We start from the raw sequence: 9390 nt of genomic DNA on the forward strand, positions 1-9390 counted from the left end.
TCTTGCCTAATATGCTGGTCCCTCCTGAGAGATAGAATCAGAGATACTTTTCAAAAGAATCAAATTAAAATATAAATTACAAGCACACTCTCTGAATCTTGATTGAATGTAGATGACAGCAAGAGGTGTCAGAAAACTGTCACAGGAAGGTTACAAGGAAAGGCTCTGAAAATCAGGAATACTGATTGGGTGAAATTCAAAGGCATTGAAATTGTAATTTGAAGGAAAAAAAATCTACATTTAATCTCATATGCATGTCTATACTTTGAGTTTCTTTGTACTGCAACCAAATAAAATTGCTGTGAAAGTACTGACTTGGCAGGTCTTCCAGTGTTCCCATTACAGGTAGAACTGGAAATCCAAACTTACTTGAGCTTTTATTTCTTATATGATTTTTCAGGGAGGAAAAATTCTGACAGCTGTTGAAACCTTTCAGCTGATATTTTGTAGCCACAAAGTAATGAAAGGATAAAATCTTCTTTCTCTCCTTTCTCTTCACACTTTCTGAGTATGAGGGTGGTACTGAATGACTCCAGTCTGTGAGATGCAGATTTCTAAATAGTTGTCCTGGATTAATATCTGTATATCACTTTTAAATATGCAAACACACTCTAGGTCCCCCACATAAAGCAATATCAGAGCTCCTCAAAAGAAGGGACAGAAGTGCCTTGGCTCTTTGGATCCGATCTGTATTCACTGTAGAGATACAAGTAAAATTTTTCTTCTTCATTCTCACTGATTACAGATGGATGCATACTGCAGTCTCAGGACATCTGTCTAAGCTTGTAACTCCAAGTCTAATGATATCTGTTGGCTTAGAGACTCTTCAATGATTTATTTTGGTCCTGCTTCACTGCGACTGCTGAACAAAGTCTGGATCTGAGAAATCTTACAAAGTAGCAGGATGCACAGTTTTTTCTGTGGACTATATTCAAACTCAGTGTAGGCTGAGTTAGATCAATTAATCATATTTGTTCTAGACCAGAGCTCCTAGGTATAGCCAGGCTTTATATATTAACTACAAGAAACAAAGTTTTGAAATGTTACATTAAAAATCCATTGGCAGCAGTGAATGACTGTATCTGTCATGGTATTGTGTAAATTTTCTACTGTAAGCACAAAGGGTCCTTAAAATGTTAATGGGGAGTCCAGAAGTTCTGGAACCAAGAAATAAATATGGAATATTACCATATTTTTAGTAGTAAATAAATGGGAGGAGAGAAACCATTTTGCAAACTCAAACCCACCATTCACATATGAAATAATCTAAACATGCACCATCATCATTCATCAGTCATCATTAAAAAGTCAGTACTATTTAAGAAAATATATTTTCTTCTATCCTGAACCATGTCCAAATTATATATATATATATATATATATATATATATATATATGTAGTTATTCATACATAAACAGTATATATGCAACTATTCTACAAGAACTAAATCCAAATTCCAAACTCTGCTACCCAGTCAGCAAATAAATCATGATGTAGAAGATACCCACATGGAATCCACATTTAAAAAAGGCTAGTAACTAAAACTTTCCATTCTGTACTCATTATTGACATGAAAGAAACAGAAACCTGCAAAAGTTACCTAAGAATAAATTGGACCTTGGTTGAACTGAAGTTGGCACTGATACATCATTCTCTCCTACATCATCACAGGAGAGACTGAATTCTTTTACTTTGTTCTTCTGAAGTTCTTCTCCTGGTTCCTCAGTTAGGTTTCTTCAATTGTCACCTTCTTTCCATCTTGCAAGTAAAATAAATGTACTTAAAGATTTCTTATTCTACCTTGATATGCCCATTATTTTCTCAAGTCGTGACAAAACCACTTTCAAACTACCTAAGAATGCACCGTAAAAAGTGTTGTTTTTTTAAATGAAACACATAGTTGTTAATGCAGTACGATTGTAAATGGAAAATTATTGAGGAATGGAATATTACATTTAATGTTCTAATTAAAAAAAAAATAAATAGTGGAAGCTCATAAAAAAATAATTAATCAGAAAATTGGTTCCTAGGCACTTAAGTACCATTTTATTACAAATTTTATTGTTTTATTTTTTATTTTGGGTATGTTTTCCTATGCATCTTTTCTGCCTCTTTCTGGCTCAGTTCTAGAATATATCTTTAAAATTTAATGCAAATCAAAATTATAATACTGCAGCTGCTTCCATTCCAAATATTTATTATAACAGGTTTTCTGAATTATCCAGAGATACATCTCATAAGCACTTCCAAGATAAGCAGCTCCAAGTTTTGTTTGTCTGTGAAGTGTTGGGGATGATCACTATTGAAACAATAAGAGATGAAGTGAAAAGAGCATCCATGATTACAATAGCAAACTATGCTGAGCCCTGAAGTAGGTTTATCTTGAACTTCAGAAATCAGGGTACTCCAGGCCTACTTTTATAAAACAATTATAATACAAGTACAGCTTCAGATTTTTGAGATAGAGCATGTTGGGGACATTTGGGCACTAAGAATGATGATTACAAATGCAAGGTATAATTTTCAATCTGTTATATATGTGGCATAATAAATCAAATTAAAGCTCTAGTAATTCAATGCCACTGAGGTCAAGTCAGGACAAGACTAAGAAAAGATGCAGCAATTTACTAACAGATAAGTTGTGACAAGGCAGAGCTAGGAAAGCAGTCTGTAGGTCAGGATAGTAGGTCTATAACCAGCTTACAACTGAGCTGCAGCCTACATTTCTGGTATGCCCCAGGCTGAGGTTTGAGTTGCTGGGATGACTGGTGTGGTGGAGGCTCCAGGTGAGTCTGGTCAGGGCCCTGAGAGAAATACTGGTGAAAGAAAAACTTCAGGTTATTAAATTCTTTTATGGTGGTGATATATTTAGAGAGAGGGTTGTTATATGAAAAGTGAAGCTGGACAAAGTACTGGAGTAGAGTAGAGAGAAATTCTAGGTGATAATATTTTTTTTTTGTCCAGTAGGACAGATCTGAGGTATTCAGAATGGGATTAAAACATCAGTAGAGAGATGTCAAACTTTATTTGGTCTTTCCTTATGAGTAAGAGTTAGGCTGTTTTAGCTGGGGAAGAAATGAGACAAAAAGATAAGCAGAAATGTAATTTGCACATTGTCTGAGAATGTATATTTGTAAAAAAAAATAGTAAAAGCTGCTTTTTCCTCACCTTTTGGAAGGTGGTGCAGTGGTAAGTGCCTCCCTCAGAAGTGCATAGTTTAGCTATTAACTTAGTCAAACACACAGGTCATATTTCAAGAATACTGATAGGAGAGGGACAAAGCTGAAATGAAATTATTTGCTATGTGCAAACCCAATACTGCTAAAGAATTTACCAAAATAAATTAAGAAAACCTTAGAAAGGTAGAGCTGTCAACCACTTAGGCAATTTGATAATTCCTGTTATTTTTTTCCAAAGGTTTGATGGGGCAGTGGGACTGAGTCTCTGGGAGACCCTCCTTTAAAAGACAGCAAATCCAGAATTGCTGTAGGCATTTTCATCTGCTTTGTGCTGTCCAGATGCTACTTCCTTGCATATCTTTCTTCTGTAGAACAAGGAAATACAAGTTTTTCTCAAAACTAGATAAAGCTGTGATATTAAAATATTATTACAATCAGACTGTAGTATTTTATAGCTAGAAACTTCAAGGTGTTGAAAGAATAGTAGGGAGTAAGAAAAATACCAGCTTTAAAATAGTGTTTTCAAGACCATATTTTAGCTTCTAAATTCTTTCAAGGTATTTTAAATAAAAGCAACTTATTGTGCCAAATTTTATAGCAGAGTTGTTCCATTTTCTTGCTTACTCACTTCAGTGCAGATGATAGGCTTGCTTTGACGGGATTTTAATTAGTTTCTACATGTGAACTTTATGTACCACACGGCTCTGAAATTTTCTTTGTGTATGGGAAAAACCCAAACAATTTAAGCAATTACAATTATTTGCCTGCATCAGTTCTAAAATTTCAAACAGATGGCTTTGACAGTTTTATTATTCTTTGTGTAGGTGTATGTTTGATATACATAAATATATATAAATACAAATCTGTTATTTATATTTAGCAATACAAACTTTATTGTACATATATATGTATATGAGAGCAATACAATGTATAATTTTTTGTATATATACAACAAATGCAGGTATATATATTTATGTGTATATATGTATTTACTGTTGTCATTCCACATGGTTTGTGTAGACATTTTGCTCTCTGAGTAAATGTATTAGAAGAAGAAACAAAGATAGACAGGAGGTCAACTGAAGGATTTTCAGCTGTTAAACTCAATTACAAGCAATGACTGAAATGAATTTTAAAATGCCTTTCCTTGAAGGGTGAATGTACTCTACTCTCCAACATCTGATATGACAATGCTTGCAGGCACTTTCTGAGATGAAATAAGTTCTGCTTATTGTTTTATTTGTTCAGGGAGGAGTTGGGCTTGTATTGTTTTGAGTTTTCCTTTTGAATCAGTTTCCTTCAGATTTCATGGGAGCACTGAAAAACCACTGTCAAGTGTACCATAATTTTCTGTATTCCCAAGAAGAGCTATTAATCTGACAGAAGCAATTAATTTACAATACACAAAGCATAAAAAATGTTTTATTCAAAGTTGCAACAATTTGAAACAGCAAAATGAAATGTCAGAGGACAATTTGGTAAAAATTACAGGGGAGGAGGCCCAACTCCTATAAGCAAGAAGAAATGATTGATGACATTATTTTAAACCCATAAAATTCAAATAAAAAAATATATTTTCACTTTGAGGTCCTTTCTCTTATTCACTGTATAGCTGCTGACATATTTGCAGTTGTATAATTATCTGCTCTGCAGAATTTCTAGGTTTGTAGACTTATTTTTATGTAATCTAAGTAAAAATATTTACTGAATCCATAATTAAAAGCCTTTAGAATAAATTCTAAAAGTGGTGTGTACTACCTACAATTAAAAACAAGTGTATTGTTGGTAAAGTGGTTTTTTGTTGTTGTTGTTGTTGTTGTTGTTTGGCTGGTTTTGTTTTTGTGTTTTTTACTTGATTCACCAAACAGTATTCCCTTCTCTCTGGAATTTTCCACTTGCTAAAAAAATAGTTTTAAAACTTAGAACTAGGTACAAAAAAGCATTTATGCAAATGCCTGAATTAGTCACAAATCACAATAAAATGAACATATTCATAGATTTTACCCTGGAAGCAATAATTAGACCACCTAGCCTGGAACTTTCTATGACAGAACTGGAAAACTGAATGCACTTTTTCATTTAATAAGTCCTGTAAGTTGTCTTTGCATAAAAACAGGTCTTCCAGAAATCTGATCTTGACTTCATAACTTCAGGTTATGGTGTATTCATCAGTGGAGTTTTCACCCATAAATACTTCATGAAGGTAATCTTTGATTTATGGGATTTAAATATATATTAAAAATTAAGGACCTATTTTCTCTGAAGGAAAATATTTTTGCATATCAAAATCTTGCACATGGGCATTGTTGAGGGATCTAGATCATGCTAACATTCAACTTTGTTCTTGTTCCTGCAGATGGCAAAAATCCTACTGGTGTGAGTATGGGCAAAATAGATTTGTAAATGTAAATCCAAAATGGATTTGGATGTAAACTACAGTGATTTCAGGAGAAGACTAATTTTATAAGGCAGACTTAACCAAATCAATAGCAGTCCACTTTGTAATATTAACATAATTCTGATGGAGCCTTTCCCATCATTCTTTAATACCATGAAGATTTTTAAATGTGTCTTATGATTTATCCTGATCTGCCTTATTAAATTTGTTCTTGAGAAGGTATACTAAGTTTTCAGGACCATATCAAATAAGAAGCCTTACATATAACACTAGATCACATAATTATAGAATAAGACTTCAAATATGAGAAACTGCAGATATTTTATATGTATTCTGGTTAACAATTTTATGGATTTGGTTGTGGGTTTGGGTTTTTGGCAGGGACAGTCATAGGAAGGGCTTTTGTTTGTTTTTTTTTCTTCCCCTGGAGGAGAAGGAAAAGAAGTTTGACAAGAGCATCAGGGTTCTGGTCCTTTTCCAAGTAAGTTTGACAAGTCTTTTTTAACAGATGTCAGCCTTGCCCCCAGTCTGTTGAAATTTCCTGTCAGATCTTATCATTAGTTTTAATGACAGTGGTAAAAAATCCTTAATAAGAGTGCTTTTACCTCTGTGGCCATGAAATTCAGTGACAATAAAAAGGGTAAAAGTCAATACAAGTCTCACAAGCTTGCCTGGGAACCCCAGGATGCAGGTTTGTTCTTTACTGCCCTATTCTCTTCTGGGATTATTTTTTTTTCAATTTTGCTATTATGATAGCAAAATTCTTATACCCCCAAGGTTCTTATTTCACTAGCTTTTAGGCAATATGGCTAAGAAAATTATTACCCCAGAGATTTTCGAAAACCAAAAACTGTAGAGAGTTCAAACTGCCAGAATATCCCACTTGCCTCACTGAAGGTGTTCAAAAGCATGGAGAGCTTTGCTTTTAGCTTGCAACCACACATAACACAAGACAAGGGAAGGTAAGAATTAATATCTGGGGTTTTGTCTTTTTTATTTCCAAAACTTGCAATAGGAAACAAAGGTACAGTAATTAGTATGAGATAAAAGGAAGCAGATAAACCCTCATTAGAATCAAACCCAAACATCCCTCTTTGTCCATATACCAAGATGGAACCTCACTCATTCCCTCCTTTCACCTGGAACATGGGTTGGTGGTTACACTGCTCTCTAAACAAATATTTGAGGTAGTAAATTTGCTTCTGTTTTTACCCTAACTATTTGGGGGTGAGGAGAGGGATTTGAGGATGTAGTTTACCATTTCAAGGAGGGATTTTTTCCTAAAGGAGGCATTCCGGATCTTCCAGACAAGCCTCTGAGCTGTTTTTCCCATCCCTCCACCCCACATTTTCTTTTTTTAACATCTGTTTTTTTAACCTAACAGAAATACATCATTTAACCAGAAAAACTACTAGAAAAAAAACTTAATTCTTTCAAGTATAAAATTCTCTTCTCCACTTTATTCAATAAACTCCATTGTGATCCAGAATTATGATTTCTCTTTTGGCAAAATATTATTTCAGAAGCAGTTTGCTTCCCACTTCTTTTCTGCTCCTTCCATTTAATTAATCAGTTCTTGTTTATACTGCTGTAGCTACTAGTGGCCATCTAAGGTGAAAGAAAACACGTCAAAGGGGTGAAAAACCCCCTTCAAACCAATCAAAAAAACCCCACCCCAATCTCCCACTCCCTGCAGTTAAAAAACAGAAAGGTTAGTAAACTCTTTTGGGCTGAAAATCCAAATTTGTACCCAAAGGATACAAAATCATTTATCAGTTTCAGTAAATTGCTGAAATATTATGTAAAATTACTCTTACATAGACTGTTGCTGTATCACATTCCCATTCTCCTTCCTCTGTGTGCAGCTTGCATTCTGCTTCTCCTCACCTGGCTGGCAGAATTCCTGCCACGAGCTGTGGCTGGTGCAGACAGCAGCTAAAAGACAGCAGCATTGCCCCACCAGTTTTATACAGTGACAGGTTTCCAACACAGCAAAATTTCTCAAGAAATTCTCTCACTGCTTTGTTTTCACATTCTTGCACAAGAGCAGCATGAGATGAGCTGATGGCCTGGAAACAGAAACTGCATTCTTTGTGTGGATATGCTTTAGGATGAATAGAAAGGACAACATGAGTCAGCCTGTAGCTGTTCAGCTTAAGTTCTTTAGATAACTTTTTCTGTTTCCTGATGTAGCAGGAAAGAAGCAGCTTGATTTTATGACATTTTGAAGGTAATGGCCTCCAGTTCAAGAGGATTACTAAGCACTGGGACAAAATAGTAAAGCATAAACTGCTACCAAGATTTCTACTAAAATAATAGTTAGATGTCTTTCTTGTAAATTCACATACATCAAAATATGCATATTGGTATAAGCATTACTAATAAAAACTGTTAAATAATTTAGACATCCTTATAATTTTATGATAGAAAAAAGTTGTATTTTTCCTCACAAAATACTACTTTTCCTCCTTTCATTCAACATTTAAAAGGCTTTTCCAAGACAATAAAAATGGCTTTACATTATTGCCTTATTTTTTATATTTCAGATTTTATTTTGTGTATTGTAGGGCTTTTGTTTTGCCACTCAAAATGGCAACAATTTTTTCTAACAAATTCAGCTACTCTGGGTGTCTTATTCTCTCCACTGTATCTGTGTAAATCTCCTACCATCATGTGCATCAACTTTGTTCATAAATAGAACAAAAGATTAAGAGGTTCTTGTTTGTTTCTTTGGTTTTGTAGTGGCCTTCCTTTGTTTTGTTTTGTTTTCTTATGGAATTGCTTGGGGTATAATTACAGACCATTCTAGCTTAAAAAAATAAAAATACTTGACTTTAGAAGTTTTTTAAGAAGATCTAGGCTTCACAAATGGTTTGTCTTATATATGAAGTGAACCCAACTACCTTAAGCAAGCTCTGCTATTGTGTGATTGCATTTTCTCACTTCTGAGTGTGGTAATTGAGAGAGAGGGAAGCAGCAGACCAGGCTGTGTAAAAGAGGAAAACTATATTCCCAGTCTTTTCATCCATCAATGTACTTCCTTAAATGCTTTAGGAAATAAATGATAGGGTACATGAAGCTGACTCACGTAAGAGTAACTTCAAAGTAGTGATTCTGTTGATAAGGCATGTAATCCCCTGAAACCTCTGTTACCTCTGATGGTTCTGTGTAAGAGAAAATAAAAAACAAAACCAAACACAAAAACAGCAACTAGCAATTTACTTAAGAGTATTAAGGACTAATTTCTAAGCCAAAAAATCAGAACGACTGGTGAATGGCTTTGACTGAGGTTTGGAAAGGATGGTTTTATTCTCCACTCCCGATTAGGCGTAAGAACCTTCTGTTGCATGAGAAAGTGAGCCAGAGATTCTGAAATTCTGAGCAATGGTGAGAAATGTAAAACTATGGCATTCTATGTAATCCTGCCAATGAAGAACTCTATTCTGTAAGGGAAAGTGTGTCTTACACCTTCAAAGAATAATAAAAAGATATTCAATATATTGAGGAAAACATGAATCATTAAAGAACAAATTATAATTTATAAATATAAATTATATATTCTGTAGTATACCGTAGCTTTGAAGTATCTTTTTCCTTAAAATGTGGAATTATTAACAGCATTTTTAAAATACTTTTGGCATACCTGACTATATTTTTCTAATGCAAAGTGTTCATTCAACTGTTTTACAACTGTGTTAGCTTTCTCTATTTCTTTGGTATTTTAGTATATATACATAAATTATAAATACCGGTTCAAATATTATAAGATACCATATAAAATTATATTGTTAATCAAACTATTTTAATTATAT

Source organism: Parus major, chromosome 1A, assembly GCF_001522545.3.
Source record: "Parus major isolate Abel chromosome 1A, Parus_major1.1, whole genome shotgun sequence".
NCBI classification, from domain to species: domain Eukaryota; kingdom Metazoa; phylum Chordata; class Aves; order Passeriformes; family Paridae; genus Parus; species Parus major.